This window comes from Ochlerotatus camptorhynchus, unplaced genomic scaffold (genome assembly GCF_037179485.1).
Source record: "Ochlerotatus camptorhynchus isolate MF236.1 unplaced genomic scaffold, CSIRO-AGI_Acam_v1.1 ptg000193l, whole genome shotgun sequence".
In the NCBI taxonomy this organism is placed as follows: Eukaryota; Metazoa; Arthropoda; class Insecta; order Diptera; family Culicidae; genus Ochlerotatus; species Ochlerotatus camptorhynchus.
Window position 1 is genome coordinate 6434768 of NW_027040683.1, and position 18618 is coordinate 6453385.

At 44.1% G+C, this 18618-nt stretch overlaps 1 pseudogene; it reads left to right on the plus strand.

Moving 5' to 3' along the window:
• The first annotated feature begins 13706 nt into the window (after nucleotides 1-13706).
• LOC135702587 (uncharacterized) lies at nucleotides 13707-18604 on the plus strand (annotated as a pseudogene).
• The last annotated feature ends 14 nt before the right edge of the window (nucleotides 18605-18618 follow it).

The following is an 18618-nucleotide window of genomic DNA, read 5'->3' on the forward strand; positions in this document are numbered from 1 at the left end:
CCAAACTCCTTGCACTTCAATGGGAATCCGGCTTAAATACACGACCCCTCCCTCCTCTCTATCTGGTCCATGACCACCGACCGATTCTCTGACCCACATCGCGCTAATCTGTCTGATTATATGTGACAATATCTCGCAAATCCCTCTATCGACTCCCCAGCATCAGAAGGAGAAGCCCAATTCCGGCACTCCTTCTATACCGCTCCCAGTCAACAACTTCCCTTGCAAGATCCGGCATCGTTCCACCGAATACCGAATTAGTGACTATTATAAATCATTTAATAAAACAAATATATTCCGGATTTATCTGCTACCAAAAGAAAGCATCTGTGTTTAGAACTTCAAATATCGATTTGTGTCTTTAATGTTTATCTTTCATCACTTGCTTTCAATTGAACCACAGTTTGAGGACATTTCATAATAGAATAACTCAAAAGCATCCACAAAGTTTGTTTATCCAATTGATAAAACTAATCATATCAATCAGCTCCATTTCGATTTCCTAGTAGTCCCTGAAAGGGCTTCGAACTCAAAGGAAATACCACTTCATGTTTCTAATCCAAACTGAAGCATGAAAACAGTCCTCAATTCACGTGAACCAGGAACCTATTTCGAGCAGCAATACACCGCTCCCCCTTCCCACCACCATATTGTTGCTCTTTCAAGGAACAGATTTTCCATTACACCACCCATCCGAACAGCAGGCTGCCACGCCACCTCGGTAAGCCCTCGGGCAATTTCACCCGCCAAGGAAAATTTATGTCTCTCGAAATTTCCACCCCACGGCTTTCGGGTCCAACCGAAAGCACAAAGCACGCTCGATTTCACCGAATCGAATTTGGATGCCGTCTCCGCTAGACGCTTGCTGTTTTCGTTCTACCTATGAATAATTTGAATTCCTCCAGCTTCCACCCGTCCACCCACGAACGCACCGGAGGCTCGGCTTACGTTTCCAAATTGAATGTAATCAAATAAACATAAGGCCCCCCTCCTCTTTGGCAATGAAGACTATTAGCGGGCCGTTGCGTTGATGAGGCTGTTCGAAAGTCAATTGGCAATTAATTTTCGCTTTGAACACGACGCATCCGTCATGCCAAAAGAATCCCTCCGATAATTGTGATTTCAAAAATTTCCAATTTCCAATTTAATCTTTTGTGTGAGAAGGCGAGCGCAGCAAATTTGCGAACCACCGCACCGAAACTCATCAATTATGGTGCTAACTGCGGACCACCACCAGTAAACAGCACGAAGGACGACAAAAAACAATAGCCCAGGGCAGGAATAAATCTTGCTGATGCAGTTGCGGGGGGATCCTCGTTTCAAATTCATTCGGCTGTCAGCCGGTGGGAGCTTAGACTGCTCCGAAAAGACGAATTCAATGGTGACGTCTGAAGACACTTCCGGACGATTGCAAAATTTTTGGATGACCTGGAAAACGTAACTTCGAAGCTCCAAACTTTCCGAACCATTCTACCGAAGCTCGTAAAAACATTGAAATCAAAATTCAGCCCACGTCGTCGTCATGCGGGTCGTCCCCGTACACTAGGTTCGCTTCAATAAAGCATATCTTCATCTGGATTTTAACTCCACGAGTCAGTCACTAACGGGTATGACCGTGCCGTGGCTTGGTGTGTTCAGGGCAGTCCACTGGGCCACAGAGGACACGTTCCGGTAACATTTCATTTCGAGCCCGGGTTGATGTCGTATATTTACGGACTGCAAACGATGTGGTACCCTCTTTCAACAACAACAACAACTTCTACTGCTGGCTGTGCAACGGCAAGGCTTAGGTCGGTCGGTGGCATGGTGACAGTTTTTCCTGTGCCAGAGTCGGTGCAGCTGCAGGAAGGTCATTGCTGTTGGCTGGTGAATGGCACACGGATAGCTGAGTGTGAAATGGGACGTGCTTCGCACTGAGAGTCAAGATAACATCGGTTGAACTGGTCAAGAGCAAACATTTACTATTGCCCAACTTTTGAGGGGTTGCTGGATGTTACTATGCAGGGATCGAGGGGTTGACGAAATTTCTGTAATGTCATTTAGTTTAATGAGCTATTTATATTAAATAAGTGGGGCCTCAGATAGCCTAGTTCAGCGCTTCTCAATCTATGGGTCGCGACCCACTGCTGGGTCACGGGTTGCCCTTCGGATAACTTGGTCATGTTTTATAATTATGGTTTGGATAATCCATGGAGAGCAATTCCACGCCAACTGTCGAATCAATTTTGTTTTTCCCTCCCTGAATTTCATGAAACTTCGCAGAATTGTTTCCTAGAGGCAATGAACCATTAGAGTGATGCAAAATTTGAAATTTTCGCTCCACAATACTAAAACGATTCCAAATCGGATCCTGACTAACTTCTCAAAATTTGAACCCATTTGGTGAGAAACTGAGATGGCACAAACCATTTGAAGTTTGAATGGGAATTACTATGGTAAAACCAAGATTTTTGTTCATTTCTATCTAATAATTCACCATATTAGTCTGCTTCAAAAACTTTCAACTGTACTTGTAGGAAATTCTCCCAGCTACAACTTTTATCAATACCACTTTTTGATTAAATGCAAGGATCGAAAGTTATCAATACTTCAATGCGCTGATGTCTTATGATCATGCTCAATCAACTGCTCAGCAGGCAACATTGGTGTTTCTGGGGCGTTGAATAGGACACAAAAAATCATGGCTACTATGTCACACTGCAAAATACAGTGTTGCCTACAGAGCAGCTGCTTGATCATGTCATAAGTTTACCAATCTCTTAAATCATTAATAACTTTTTACTGTCTCGTTCTTCATAGAAACGATCTGCAGCAAAGTTGTGGCTGAAACAATTTTCTATAAGAATGGCTATCGAACTGTTTCGCAGCTCAATATGGAAAAAGACTAGAAGGCAATGAACAAAAAGTTGAGATTTCCCATAGTAATTTTCATGTAAACTGCAAATGGCTTGTGTGTCTGTTTCTAACCAAATGAGTTGTATCTTTGGGAGGCTAATCAGGACCCGATTTGAAACTATTTATGCACTGTGGAGCGAAAAAGTCAAATTTTGCATCAGTCTAATGAACCATGTTTATACTGGAATTCGGCCATTTCGACTCACGTCTAGTGTTTCAAAATGGCGTATTTGGTATTTTTCAAAAAAAATCATAGCACGAATACGGCTCATCTAATCGAAATTTCGTCTGGGACAAAGTTGTACACTCAAAAAAATCTACACAGCTTAAACATTTGATGTTCCATATGTCCTCTCACTGTTTTTTTTTATTGGGTATCAAGCTGGAGCTGCGTTACACCTTGGTTTTCAAACTTGAACACTGGATTCCGTGTGTATTGTTTCAAGATAGTTATTGAAAAAATGCTGTGACGTGTGCTCGTAGATATATCCGCGAAGTAATCCGATTGTAAGGCTTGTACATGAAAAAATGCACCAGACAAAAGTGTTTGCCAAAAATTTATTTTAAGTCGGATTTTCTTGAAACTTTCAGGGAATGAACTAATACATATGAATTATGTTTCGGCATGTTTCGGCATAATTACTTTATTCAATTTCCTTTCCATCGCCGAAAGCCCGCACCTTTCCCTTAAGACCACTCATTACATTTTGTGCAATGGTGGAGCCGACCTGTTTTGGTCACTTTCATCCATTCTTTCTTCCACTCCAGCTCGTTCTTAAAGACCTTGGATGATTATCGAACTTTGGGCTTCATTATGGCCCAAAATCTTTCCACCGGACGAATCTCTGGTGAATTTGGGGGGTTGGTGGTTTTTGGTACAAAAACAACGTAATTGTCTCTGTACCAGTCCAACGTCGATCGCGCGTAATGGCATGATGCCAGGTCCGGTCAAAATAATGTCTCGCCTCCGTGGGACCGCAGGAAGGGCAACAGACGCTTCTGGAGGCACTCGGTGCGGTAAATTTCGCTGTTGATGGTACCCATTGTGATGTACGGTTTACTCAGTTTACCGCATTGGCATATGGCCTGCCAGATCAAATATTTTTTGGCGAATTTGTCCCTAGTGCCACTTTTATGATCGATGCGCTGTGCTCTATCCACACTCAGAATATCCTTGTAACGTTTGATTAGAAGACTTACCGTTGACTTTGGGAATTTTAACACTTTTGCTCTTTTTGAGACCGACCACGAAGGGTTCTCTTGTTTGTGCACAATTAATTTTCTTTTCTCAAGTTCCATGATTCGTAGTTTCGGGATGCGTCGATCATTCGAGAAAAACTTTTCACCAATTTCTTCGTCAATGAATTATCAACAAATGCCTGTCAAACGTTTTTTGTTCCAACCACCAGGGGCACGGTAGTGTATTAAACCGTGCGTCCAGATTTACTTTGAATCGAGCTTTATTTAAAATAGTTCTAGTGCTCCAAAATTGATGGAATTTTGGATTTCGGTTTCATTTGTGATGCAGATTACTAATATGCAATTGCATTAAAAACCCTAAAGAACCCAATTGTAAACGAAAGACTGAAATTTTTATGCAATTGCAATGCAAGCGTAACTTCTTCTTATAAGTAGTCTTCACGGTACAACATGTATGCGAGGTACACGTTAATTTTTGAAATCGATTGTTCCCCACATTCGACATGCGCTTCTTCTTCTGAGCTTTTGCGCTTGCACATGAGTTTGTACATTGGCGTTGACGGCGACTATGTAGCTCTTTACTCCTATGAGAAAGCCCATAAGCAAACGTCAGACTGTGCGTGAAACATGGCGAACTTTGTACTATCCTTTCACTCCACCAAAAATTCGCATAAGAAACTGTATAAACATGGCTGGCAGAGCAAATTTTTTGACGGTGCCGTCAACGCAGTGTTTGAAGTTTTCACTGTTCACTGAATAATTCACGTGTATTCTCGTAACCGTTGGACTCCCATGTGTCAGTAAACTAAACTGATATCCTTGTATCGGCGAGACGACGAATCATGGCACATAAAGAATAAGAGAAAAATAAATCTTGCTTCATCGATGATCAAATACGTTCACACAAACGATTTACTACTGACGGTATCATCGAAAGAATCTTTATAATCGTGTGTACCATTCGGCATGGATTGTGTGCGTTAGTTTCTGTTCATGATACATCTGCGTATCGCAGTATAACACTGGCGAATGGTTCATATTCAGCAACATGTAATGACACTGAATATGGATGGTCAAAAGCTGTTGCATAAAGTGAACATTGTAAGAAAATCCAGTGAAAATAGTGTTTCAATTTGGGTTGCCGAAAATAGTCTGTCATGCCGAAGCCGTCATTTCCTCTACCTAGCTGCGCTTTGCTACTGCCAGAGTTGGTGCGACGTTTGCGTTCCTTATGTATCATCCACTGCTTTGTATTTATCTGTGCGGTAGATACAAAGAGAAGATATGTGTAGTTCAAAGTTGTATACAATCATTGAACGCGTCATTCGGAGAACTGTTGTGATCGTTTTTCTTTGTATTCAACCATCGTTCTTCGTTTCGTTCATTCTTTTGGTGCTACACAACTGAATACTCTTATTCGGCAAAGGTGTCTGACACTTCACTCATTTGTGAATATCTATTCATGAACAGTTACGAACCTGACACACGGTAGTTCAATGGCATGTTGACAGATTTCCAAACACTGCCGTCAACGCCAATTGGGGCGAGCTGAGGTGCCAGCTGAAGTTTGCACTTGTTGATTGTACTTACGTTCAACTTGTGTACAAATGGGCTTGAACATAGTCGAAAATAGAATGCGGCGAACAAGCGAGTGCAAAACAGTGCTGATAAAAAATCATTCCTTTTACACTCATTTTACCTGAAAATGAAGACAACCTGAAAAGATAGACCAACTACCTGCATGAATTTGAATATTGACATTGCACTACGAATCAAAGTGATTTATCGTTGATTTTCAAGTTATTCGCGTTTTGAAACAAAGTGATTTGTCGTTGAAGAATATGTGCTGTATAACACATTTAAATCAAAATGATTATCATTTGAATTGGCACCACTGTTTTCATCCATTGAATTTGATTAGTTTTGCTTTTGGAATCAAATGTCAAAAACGCACATGACAAACATTGCTGGCGAAGATGGCAAGGCAACAACAAATTTGTTGTTGTTGTTGTTCTTTATTATTGACATTTTACATCCTGCGGATGCATTCATGTCAGTTGAATTGATTTTTGTGTAAACAGTGTGTGGGTGTGTTCAGAGTGATGTGAGGGTGAGTGTTAGTGTTTACGATACAATTCAAAATTCACTTAGCTTTCTTATCGTTTGCTCGTTTCCTGGTTCATCGTCTGCATGCTCATCTCATGGTTTACACTTCTTCTCCATAAATTTCTTCTTTACTTCTTCTATATATATATTCACCATCTTCATTCTTCATGATCTTCCATGTATCTTTTCCACATTATTTTTCGATTTCTCCGTTCCTTCCTTGCGCTTCATATTTAGCTTCATTCTTCTGCATCTTCATACTCATTCATGTCTTCTGTAGTACTTTCGTTTTCTGCTTCATCTTCATCCTTTTTCACTTTATCTTCTTCGATTTCCATTCAGCATCTTCCTCATGAACTCATTTGCTTCCAACATTCATCGGTAACATTCTTCCACTGCATCTTCTTCCATTTCCTGTCCGACATCTTCTTCCATTCAGACTTCATTTTTCTTCTGCATCGCTTGCTTGTTCTTCATCCTCCGCTTCGTTTTCTTCCTATATCCTGCATTTTCCTTTCCACTCTATCTTGGCCCTTCAAAGCTTCCGATAAAGTTTGGTTTCATGCAGAAACTTCAGCAACCGCTTCTCATAATCATCGTCGTTGCGTAACGCCGTATAAAGGCTTGTGGAATCGATTCCGTATTTCGTCCTGGCCGCTTCAAATTTTCTGCAGTGCAGAATAATGTGACGAACGTCAACAACGGTCCCACAGCATTCACATGCTGGCGGAGCTGTTTTCTTCAGCAAAAATTCATGCGTAACCCTAGTATGACCAATGCGCAAACGAGTGAGTATGCGTTGATCGGCAGAGCTGTACTGATCGATCCACTTCTTCGTTTCCCTTTTGACCTCCTTCAGCTTCACATCTGTCAATTGTGCCCAACGTGCTTCCCATAGCTGACGAAAGACTTGGTTCATGTTTTTGATGGAATCAATTCTTGGTACGGCAACGTTGATTGGTGGACTGTTTCGTGCTTCACTGGCTAGACGGTCTGCTTCTTCGTTACCGCGAATTCCGGCATGGCCAGGGATTCAACAAAATCCACGTAGTAAGCGCTCGATTTCCTGGATCCACGGATGCTGCGATCTACCACTCTCTATGGCCGAAAGACAGCTGGCCGAATCAGATAGAATTATAACACATTCGGTTGATGCTCTTGCAGCGATGACGGCCGACTTGATTGCAAAGGCCTCCGCCGAAAAAACGCTACATTGTGACGGAAGACCTATTGCTTGCTGAATGCTGCTACTAAATACACCTGCTCCAACTATGTTCTCGCATTTAGAACCATCCGTATAAATAGCCAAAGCACGGCTAAACCGGTTAGCCAGCAACTCCTGCACGATGGGACGCACTGTATTCGGGGGGTCCCCAGCTTTCACCTTCCGTTTCACATCCCAAACAATATGCGGCTTGGGTTCATACCACTCTCGGTTGGCTAGACGTGTTCGTACAGCGATGTTTGGAAGCTCTACATCAATCAGACGCTCGTTCCACAACTGGAAGATCGATATTCCTGGAATCCTTCTCCATCAAACGAATTGCAGCACGAATTATGGCTTGCATAATCATTAAATCGAATGGCAAAGTGCCTGCTTCAGCCATAATCGCTGGAATCGGACTGGTGACGTACGCCCCTGAGGCGAACCGGACCATCCGGTTGTAGATGGGTGCAAGAGTCTGCACCACCGAATCCTTCGCTCTACTGACGAGCCCGATACCGTAGATAAGTCGCGACGTGACGATTGCTGATCCGATACCCAACAGAGAATCGCGTTGCACTCGCGGAAGTTTAGCCCCGATCATCTTTAAGATCCGCAGTCTAGAGTCGCATGTGTTTTTGACTACCTTGCAATGGTGTTTGAAGGACAGCGACCGGTCAAGGTTGACGCCAACAACTTTCAGTTGATTCGTCCTCGGTACAGCTGTACGGTCGATGAATATATCGTTGCTGGGTTCTCGACGGGCGTTGGGACTGCCGTAGAAAATTTTTGATTTTGTCGCGGAAATTGTGAAGCCGACGCTTTTTGCCCATTTGTCGACAGCTTTCACTGCAGCCTGTAGATCTCTATACAGAGGACGCTCCTTACTCCTCCGTACCACCAGCAAAATATCGTCCGCATAGAGAAGCACTGCAGCCTGTAGATCTCTATACAGAGGACGCTCCTTACTCCTCCGTACCACCAGCAAAATATCGTCCGCATAGAGAAGCACGGCAACAGTATGCGGCACCACTCTGAAAATCGGCTGCATCGCTATAGGGAATAACGTGACAGACAACACTGACCCTTGGGGGACTCCGTTCTCCAATGGCATTTCACCCGATAAATGTTCTTCCACGTTCACCCGGAAAGATCTGTCGGTGAGGAAACTGTTCAGTCCGTTGAACATGCGCCCACCCATCTGCCACTTACGCAGAGTACGCAAGATACCGTACCGCCAAGTGGCAATGACCTATCCAACTCCGCCAAGTATGTGTCGACGCCTCTCCCAGCTCTAAAGGCGTGCTGCCTCTTATCCAGTCGTCCATTCGACTCCAACTCAGTCGTCAATCTGCGGTTCACGATACGTTCGAACACCTTTGCGATGCAGTTGGTCAAAGTGATAGGTCGGAAAGCAGCAGGTCCAGATTCAGAACAGTTTGGCTTCGGAATCGGCACTATTATTCCGGTTCGCCAGCTGATAGGGTAAACGCCACTACGCCAGATTCTGTTTAGAAGCTGCAACAGCGCGATTTTGACGGATATAGGCAGACGTCGGATCATCGGATACCCTACCGAGTCAGGACCTGTAGAGACACTACGTCCTTTGTCGAGTGCCCACAGAAGCTCATCCATGGTGAAGTCCGCGTTATATATCTCGTCGTTGTCCGGAAGAAAATCTACGCGATCCCGTTCCGCTCTTTCCTTCGCTGTTTGAAACAGTTGGGGATAGCTTGAGGTTGCTGATCTCTCTCAGTAGTGCTCGGCCAGTTCTTCTGCTATTTCTTCCACTTTCTCCGTGTAGCCATCGGGTCGCTTGATAACCGCCTTGCTGTTTTGTCGTTTGCCTCTCAGGGTGTTCATCGTCCGCCACATTTCTGCCGTTGTGCTGCTAGGTGATATTTTTCCGACAAAGTCCTCCCACGAATGTTCCTTAGCTTCCTTCACTGCCTTCTTAGCCGCTGCCTTCGCTTCCTGGAACTGCTTCAAAACATCCGCTGTGTCTGATCCTGCTATTCTGCTGCGCTTCAGTGCTCTCAGAAGTTTTCGACGCTGCTTAATCGTCGTTTTCACTTCCGGGCACCACCATGGTACCGATTTGGAACCAACTCGTCCTGATGTTCGAGGAATGCTAGCGGTTGCTGCTGATAATATCCGATCTACGAACTCATCAACGCCAATCTCGTCATCCGGTTTGATGCTGCTGGAAGTCAGTCGTTCGAACAATGTCCAATCTGCTTGGTCGTAGAGCCATCTTCTTCGCTTCGTGGCGATCTGTGAGAATTCAGGTGAAGAGACGGTGATTGGAAAGTGGTCGCTGCTGTGGGTATCCGGAAGTGTTCGCCAGATAAATCTGGGAGCTAGCACCTCTGAACAGATCGAAAGATCTATGGCAGAAAACGAACCGTTTGCTGGATCCACCCGCGTGTGTGATCCGTCATTCAGGATTATCAGATGCTCCGTCAGTGTCTTTTCAGCGATGTAGCGGCCAAGCGCATTCGATGCCGTAGAACCCCAGGCGGGATGGTGCGCATTGAAGTCGCCAAGTACCAACATTGGTGGGGGCAGACGCTCCAAGAAATCATTTAGTTCTGTTTGGCACTGTTGCTGGGAGTTCGGAGATATGTAGATCGACACTACCGTCATTGGCGTCGGAAGATGGATGCGAACTGCAATGGCTTGAATATCACAATTGATATCGATGCGCTCGAATGGAACCCCTTCACGGATGGCAAGGCCCACTCCTTGCTGCCAGTACCGACGATTACCGGTTTGAAGAAGCAGGGTCTTGCCGGCAAAGTCTGGCGCGACCACACGATTATCCACTTTCGTCTCTTGCAGCGCTATAACGGACGGTTCATGCTGGCTGATGAGCAATTTGAGCTCGCTGATGTTGGCACGTAGACCACGTATGTTCCACTGGAGGGCAATACATTTCGTGGGATGACTACTGCTGACTGTTGCTGGTGACGAAGATGATGCTGACGGTCTACGCGTTGGACTTGACATATCGGCCGGATTCCAGGAGGAAACAGAGGGTGCAAGACACTCGTGACTGGTCCCACTCTCGTCCCCCTGAACATCCACTTCCACATGCTGACGGTGGAGATGCATCTCGACTTTGCTTTTGACGACGAACTTCACCGGCGGAAAAATTCCTGAACCGGTTACTAGGAATAATAGTGCCGGTGGCACTCACAATGTTGTGGTAGCTAGTGTTGGCTGACGGTGGATTTTCGATTGGCACTACATGCCGACGGCTGCTTTCGTTGGAAAATGGCCATATGGGTGTATTGGATGTAAGCGAGTGATATCGAGGTGGTATTATGGTAGGTAGGTAAGTGGTATGTTGCTCTAATGTTTCATAATCGACCGCAGAGGGGGATTCTCCATCAACGGGTTGGGGTAAGACGTCCCGGATGGATCCTCCAGCCTGCTGCGCTCTCTCCTGTGAGAGTGAAGGGGGTACTACACTTTCCCTCCCTTCAAGTCGATCGATGTCGTTGTCCGTTTCGCATGTCCGGTAAGTATTGCTGGTCAGTAAACGTTTGGAGAAATGAATCTTATCGAAGATGCTGACTAGGGGGCGTCTCTTCGATCTCATCCTCGTCGACGCTTATCGTTTCCTGGTCGGATGTCGGTGTTTTTTCTACGGGCTTCTTCAGCAATGGGCTTTGTCGGCCGGGTGAGGTGTTGTTGCTCCTGTCATGCCTTTTCTTCTTCTTGTTTTGTTTAGATTCCGTTGTCGCTGGCGATCTACTTCTGAGATGCATCGACGGTGCGCCTATCTGCGATTCTCCGGATTTTCTCATGAGTTGAGAATGCAGGTTTGAATCGATTGCTTGGATCGATTGACTTTCAGAAGGATGGATCGGTTTACTCGGCTGAGCTAGCAGGGTTTGTTGAACTTGCGGTGTTCGAATTAGTTTAATGTGTCCCATTAATTTGTCGATCTTTTCGTCCTTCTTCTTCATCACTTCAAGAAGTTGAGCAATTTGGGCGTCTTTCTCCTCCATTTTCTTTTCCAGTTCCTCCAATTTTTTCCGGTCGGCAGTCTGTTGGGCTGCAGCAGCGGCGTAACTTCCTGTCCCTGTTTCGACCCGCTTGCGTGCTTCAGGGTACGTCAGATTATGATCCACTTTTAGACGGATCACTTCCACTTCCTTCTTATAAACCGGGCATTGACGGTTGTTCGGACGATGAGGTCCACCACAATTGATGCAGTGGGCAGCTGCTGCACACTGTTCATCCTCCGCCAGTTCATGATCGGCAGAACAGTTAAGGCAACGTTTCGGACCAGGACATCGGACACGGGGATGGCCGTATCGGACACAACCATAGCACAAGAGAGGATTAGGGTAGTACGGACGGGTAGCGACACGGAGGACACCAATTTTAACATGCGACGGGAAGTTGCTCCTGTTAAACGTAAGGATCAGGGCTGACGTGTTGACTGGTTTACCGTGCTCTTTGCGAGTGATTCGCTGGACTCGGATGACCCCCTAGGACGTCCTTCTCCTCCATGCGGATCGCCTCAAAGCACGAAATAACGCAACGGCTCACATTCAAGTTGGGATGCAGCTGAACGATGACCTCAGTACCATCCAAAAGAGTGGACAACTTAAGCAGCTTATTAACCTGGACTTGATTTCTAACTCTGAGCGTGTATCGAGTTCCTTGAGCTTCTGTCGATGCTCTTTCAATTGACCCTCCTGCAGCATCTTCTACCGACTTTCCAACAATGAAAGGATCCGACTTTAAAGGTTTTTCTGTATCCTTACTGGTTAACAGAAGGTATGACAGTGCACCAAATTCACGCGTTGAATTTCCTAACCTTGGCCATTGTTCCCTTGACCCTCCAGGGTCGCCGCTACTAGCGGCCGTCATTACCGCCTTACACTACTCTACCACTTTCTCGCGCTTACACGGCGGACGTTGGAAAAAGGTAAAAAGTAACAACGGTCACCCGTTGTTTACCACAGAGACGGTAAAATAAAGAAAAACAAAAGATTTTCCTACCTTACGCTCCTTCAATGTCACGCCTACAAAGCGAAATCACAAAAAAGTGACTCCCGTCACTTCAGTGAAAAACTTTTCACCAAAAACCAAAAAAATCGATTTGTTCACTCTTGTGTACCTCTTGCCACTCGGGTCACACAGCAAAGAAACCTCAATGGACCACATTTCACAACCGTCGAACGACGCGATGGCCGTTTGTTGTTTCCACTGTAACCACTCGGTGAGGCACTTTTATCGCACTATTATCACCCAAATTTTCACCGATTATGATCGGATTTGAACGTTTGTCACTAGTTAACACTAGCCACTAGCTGCGGGTTTTTGAATCAATCGATCGTGAAATACCACCAAAACACAACAATATTCCGAGCGCGTACGCGGTTGCTATAGACAACAACGATGTCCCGAACAACAAATGAAGTCAAGTGAGAGAAGCGATAATGCTCCATCTCCACCCGTAATAATTTGCGTTCTAGTGCGTGAGTAATACGAAACTGTTGCTGTTTTCAATAATAGTGTATTATTCAGAAAAGTTCGATTGCAAAACATTGCCAAACTTATCAAATTGATTGCTCAATGCCTCGTCTTGCATCTACTAAAAGCCTTGCAATGTTGTTCAATATCACTTGGAAACATGTAATCTGGGTAGTAATATGATATTTTGAATAACATATAACAAGGCTTGCAGTATGAACAAGGCAATATATTTATTTAAGCCCATTTTCAGCAAAAAATAAATCGAATGATAAATTATTTAAACTGTGATATATTGTTACTATCAGTATGGTTGTCATTTCGAGTTCAAAGCAACGATGTGCAATACAATCTATAATGAAGTGATTTGCTGTTGATTTCATCGTGCTTCGATATTGTCTGTTCGATTGAAAATCAAAAACCGGGCGCTGTTCAGAACTCAACCATCTCACTCGCGACAAAAACGCAAAAAAAAACATACCAATAGTGTGTAAAAATCAAAAAAAAAATCGTAACTGTTCCAAACGCTCAAATAATCATTGAACCTGTTTTTTGTTATGGTAAACAAGTTTCCCTGATTTTATTTACTTACCTATTTGATAAAATTCAAGTTCTGCATAAAAATTCTTATTTCCTATTATAGTTCAATATTATGGTGAGTAATAGGGCTATAGGTTATTTTTGTTTTCAAAATGAGTGAAAACAACTTTGCGTGCATTTGTTGTTATTTTCGTTTCTAACAATTATTCATCGTTATCGTGGATCGTAATACTAGAAATATCTACGTGTAATGTGAAAAACTCCAATAATGGATTCGGAAATGGAGGAGTGAGCGTTTTTATTTAGATTTAGTTTTGATTGTTTAATCAATGTTTGGATTTTTCAGTTCCTATGAGAGCGAAGAACATTTGGACGAGGAAGAAGAGAACGACCCAGATCTGCTGATGATGACTGAAGAGAATACGGGAATCTACAACCTTGAGCTTCCTTACGACAAGCTGGGATTGTGGCCGATGAATGACGATGTCGAGGAGGTCGATGATTCCAACGGTGAAGTAGAGGAAAAATCTGGTGAAGAATAAGTTTTTTCATTCACTGGAATATTCTGCCGTCGACTGTATCGCAGCCAGCAACACCCAAAAGAGACAAACAGAGTTTTTGTGAATGGTAATTCAGTGAACGAAATTCTGGAATCAATTTGGGTCCAAGCCAAAAACTTAATGGATCGACAAGTCACGTTCGAGAATGACGTTCCCAGTTGGGTGGAGAAAACTGAACCAACCATCGAAGATATGCATGAGTTTGTAACTCTGCAAGACGATGTAAATAGAAAACTGTATGCAGTTAGTGTTCTGACACCACGGCTGCGTACGAACTGGCGAGACAAATGTGTCAAAATATTTGTCTATGCCTATTCATCGAAGGTGGAAACAGCCAGGCAGTACCAGCAGGTAACAAAAAAAAGTAGAAGGGTCTGTGCCTAAGGGCACGAACGGATGCTTGACGTAGGACCACTAGTGGACGGAATAAATGTGAAGAGCATTAAGTTCTTTTAATTGATCATTTATCTATTATCTCAACTCTTTCCGTTTTTGAATTGTAGGCGTACCAAATTTGTAGTAATTTTTTTTTCAAAGAGAAAGTTGATTAAGAGAATCTATCAAAATCACTTGCACCCCTGCTTCCAAGTTTGGTTACAAGATTACAACTCTGGAGAGCATTTTGTGTGGTCGTTGAGGGTTTGTGGTTCTGAATATGGACAAAAAAGCACAGATAAACTCTATTCCAACTCTTTACTGATGTAAGCTTGATGGCTCTGAAAAGGGCCGTTTTATAGAAGAGAACATCCATGGCCTCTTACGCTTGGCGTGTTTAGTGTAGGTGACAGCATCACGGACCTCATTTTTCAGGAACACCTTGAGCACACCTCGTAGATCAGACCGGAGATACGTTTGACACCACCACGGCGAGCCGGACGACCGATGGCGGTTATCTCGAAGAACTTTGCGATGACGCTTGGCGCCTCCTTTACCAGACCTTTTCCTCCCAGTCAATAATAAGAGACCAGTCAATTGTTGCTTGTTAGGTGTGAAGGAGTGGACTAGCCACCACCTTCCTACTGCTGCTATTGCTGTTCACCACGCCATCCGAAGCGAAAATGATCTAATGCCATACAGCAGCGCTCTTTTATATCTTTTCAGGTTAAAGCAGAATTATGTGCAACCAAGTGGTATAAAAGCTACAAAGACTCCTCCCATTATGAGTAGTTTGCTATCAAGTAGCGACACTGGCTCTTTTCCTTTTGCGTACACGGCGAATGAGAACGACACAAATTTGAGTTTAGTTCACTCATAATCGCCAAAAGTGCAGGGGGGGAGAGGTAGCTCATCGATTCTTCCGGTTCGCCTCCTAGCATCGTGCTATAAGGTACCAGGCGATAACCAGGGTAGTTGATCGATAGCTCGATGACGTCATTTCGTTGGCGCCTGCAATGGGAAATTCTCATAGCAGGCGTTGACGATGGGACGTTGTCGAGTTGATGAATAGCAACTATCGTGGTAACTCACCGATTACCTGTCGATCTACCAAATTTGGAAAGACGTCTGCATTGAATTGTCTCATATAATAATATTCCGCCCACTATATCACAAGAAATTGCGAGTAGCTGAGTGGAAAGGAGATAAGTTAAGCATTGGGTACAGGACCAAGTCTCCCCTGGGTGGTGCAAGAAGATGAGCGCAATAGAATCATCAAGTTGCCATAAGGCACGGAATGAGACTACTGCATGGCTGGGTAGTCAAAGTCGTCCATTCGTTAGTCATTTCAGGTGGATTAGAACAGGTTTAGGTGGGCGTTGGCCAGATTTGGATTTTCAGATGTAATCCTGGATAGGACCCTGTCATTGAACGTCGCGTGGAAGTGGAACTTAATGAAGGCCTAAGTACTTTTTCGTAGTTTTTAGTTTTCGGATTTGAAAGATCGTCGGTTACAGTGGCCTGCTTACTGAGCAGAAAAACGTGGTCCCAGGACCTTTCATATCAAAGAGATTTATGGTAAAATCGCTTGTGTATCGTGTATTTTGCGAAACTCGTTGTTGTCGTTGGTTCCGGGTTTGAATGGATATACAAATTTGAGCAACGGTATTATGTGATATGAGGGGCTCGGTGGCCTTAGAGCAACCGTTTTTGATTACTGAGCAGAACATCATGAGTCTAATCTCAGGCCCATCCACATTCAAGATTCGTCAATCGTTTTATTTGTTAATATGACTACATGGTAATAACAGCAACTCGGTGATTAAAAAGGTGCTCGTCTGCCTAGTGGCAAACGTTTTTGCTTACTGAGCAGAAGACCGTGGGTTTAGTCCCAAGCTCCTTTGCGTTATATGATCGTTAGGACATCAATTCAGCTTTTCGTTTACCAAAACGAACCCTGCTGCAAACCCAACCCTCTTGTCCAACATCCCAGTGATTCCTCGTGGAAGTGCAGAGGTGTTCTCGGCTTCCATCAAAGCGAGTGTCATGTCAACACAATCCTTCCCATTCCTTTCTTGACCTGTGTTCGGGCGCGGCCGGCGCTGGTATTGCCTAATTTAAGATCACCAGTTTTTACACATTGAGGATGATTGCTAGTCCCAAGCATCGTCTATTGGTTCTCTGTGTAATTACAGCTGATCTGGCAGTAACAGAGTAGCAACCGTGGGCGGTCAATCAAGCTCAAGCTCAAACTCAAGCTCATAATCGCCAAAAGTGCAGGAACTCAGCGATGAGTAAATTTGTCTCATGGTTTCCTGTGGAAAACCTAAAAAATCTGCCAGAAAATGAGGAAATTGACGAAAATTATATTCAGTCTCGGAGTAGTACTAAAAGACTGAGTGAATCTAATCTTTACTTTTCTCAAATTCTGGAATTTTTCCCTGGAAAATCCTGGAAAAACCTGGGAAAACATGAGGCAAATTTAATCACCGCTGAGTTCCTGCAATTTATTTCTTATTTCTGAGATAACTAAACTCAAATTTTGGTCGATCTCATTCGCCGTGATATCACCTTAAAAGATATCGGCGTCGGTGGTTAGCGTCACCCCTCTCAGTGGGCGCCATCGGCATGTTCTAAGGCATAACATCTCTGATCACGCCTTCCTTCGGGAAGTAAAGCCGTTGGTCCCCGGTTGAGTTGATGGGTCGATTGGTAGGGTCAAGATGTGGGAGCTGCCTCCCTGGCGTCGGTAGCATTGGTGCTCAGTACAAAAAACAAATCTCGCGTCACTTTTCAAAAAGTTCTATCTACATTGATCGATTCTCTTCATCGACATTCTCTTTCGCAAATAACTCTGCTTCACAAATATTTCCTGCCGTCTTCGTCAAATTAGATGCTAGAATGTTGATTTTTTTAATCGAAAATATCCGGCCGTGGCGATTCAAAGTTGATCCTGCCTCCCGTTTGATCACATAAGCATTTTGTGTGATAGTTGGTTCTGAATATGGACAAACAGGCAGATGAATTCTATTCCTACTCTTTACTGTAATAAGCTTGGTGGCCCTGAAAAGAACCGTTTTGTTGTTAAAGTTGGTGACGATTTAACCTCCGAAACCAAACAGAGTGCGTCTCTGTCACTTCAAAACGTAGATGACATCCATGGCCGCTTACGCTTGGCGTGTTTAGTGTAGGTGACAGCATTACGGATCTCATTTTTCAGGAACACCTTCAGCACACCTCGTAGATCAGACCGGAGATACGTCAGACACCGCCACGGCGAGCCAGACGACGGATGGTGGTTATCTCGAAGAATTTGCGTTTGGTTCTGAATATGGCGATGAGTGTGCAAAATATTATGCAATTCCATCCTCCCTATTCGCACGCGCCCGAGGATTGGAGGCGAATGCCACTTCGACTTGTTTCGTCTACTTACTAGTCTCTGACGACTGTGCTGGGGAAGCAGCATATGCATGTAGGTAATTGGTGGATTTGTTAGTTAATTCGACGCTAAACAATGCTGGACATTTACAAGTTTTTCAATAGTTTCTTCTTGAAAATCAACATTCGGAAGCATTGTTATCGATGCGTAGCCATATTTCTGATCGATTGGTGATACAATTATTGAAATTGGACCAGGTGCAGCTGAGTTATTAACGTTCAAAATCTTTCTTAATTTGTTACATGTTCCATTTTCGGTTTTCACAAAGTGTACCCCCATATAGAAAATATTGGTGCCACAAAATCATGACCAAGCGGGTGCCCTTGTTGAATGGAATGGGATGATGCTGCGTTGGCTGATGAGCTACGCCGAAGTCATTGCCACCTCGAGGGCCATCAGAGCTCATGGCTACTATGGGCCAATACAATAAATTCTTCGCCAGCTCATAAGCAGGAGGATTTGAAGAAAGCGGAATCTCCGCCTCTCGAGCTTTCGAAGTATTTTCGATGGGCTGCTGTGTCTGAAGCAGCTCGTTTACAATCACTTCGCCGAGGAATGGTTGTATCTCGGACATCGAATAGTGCCTGGTGTCGCGAACTAGATGATGTGAAGACCAAAGTTTCTCTCGGAATTTCAATTCTCCAAGGAGTAACGCAAAAACTGGAGGCCATGACTTTTCGGGGTCATACTGAGTCAGAGCTTTTCAGTGCGATGGAATCTGCCACCCAACCGGAAGAATCAAGCTTGAGTCACATTGCACTGATATCGATCATGCGTAGTAGTAATACGTAGAGAAAGGCATTTTT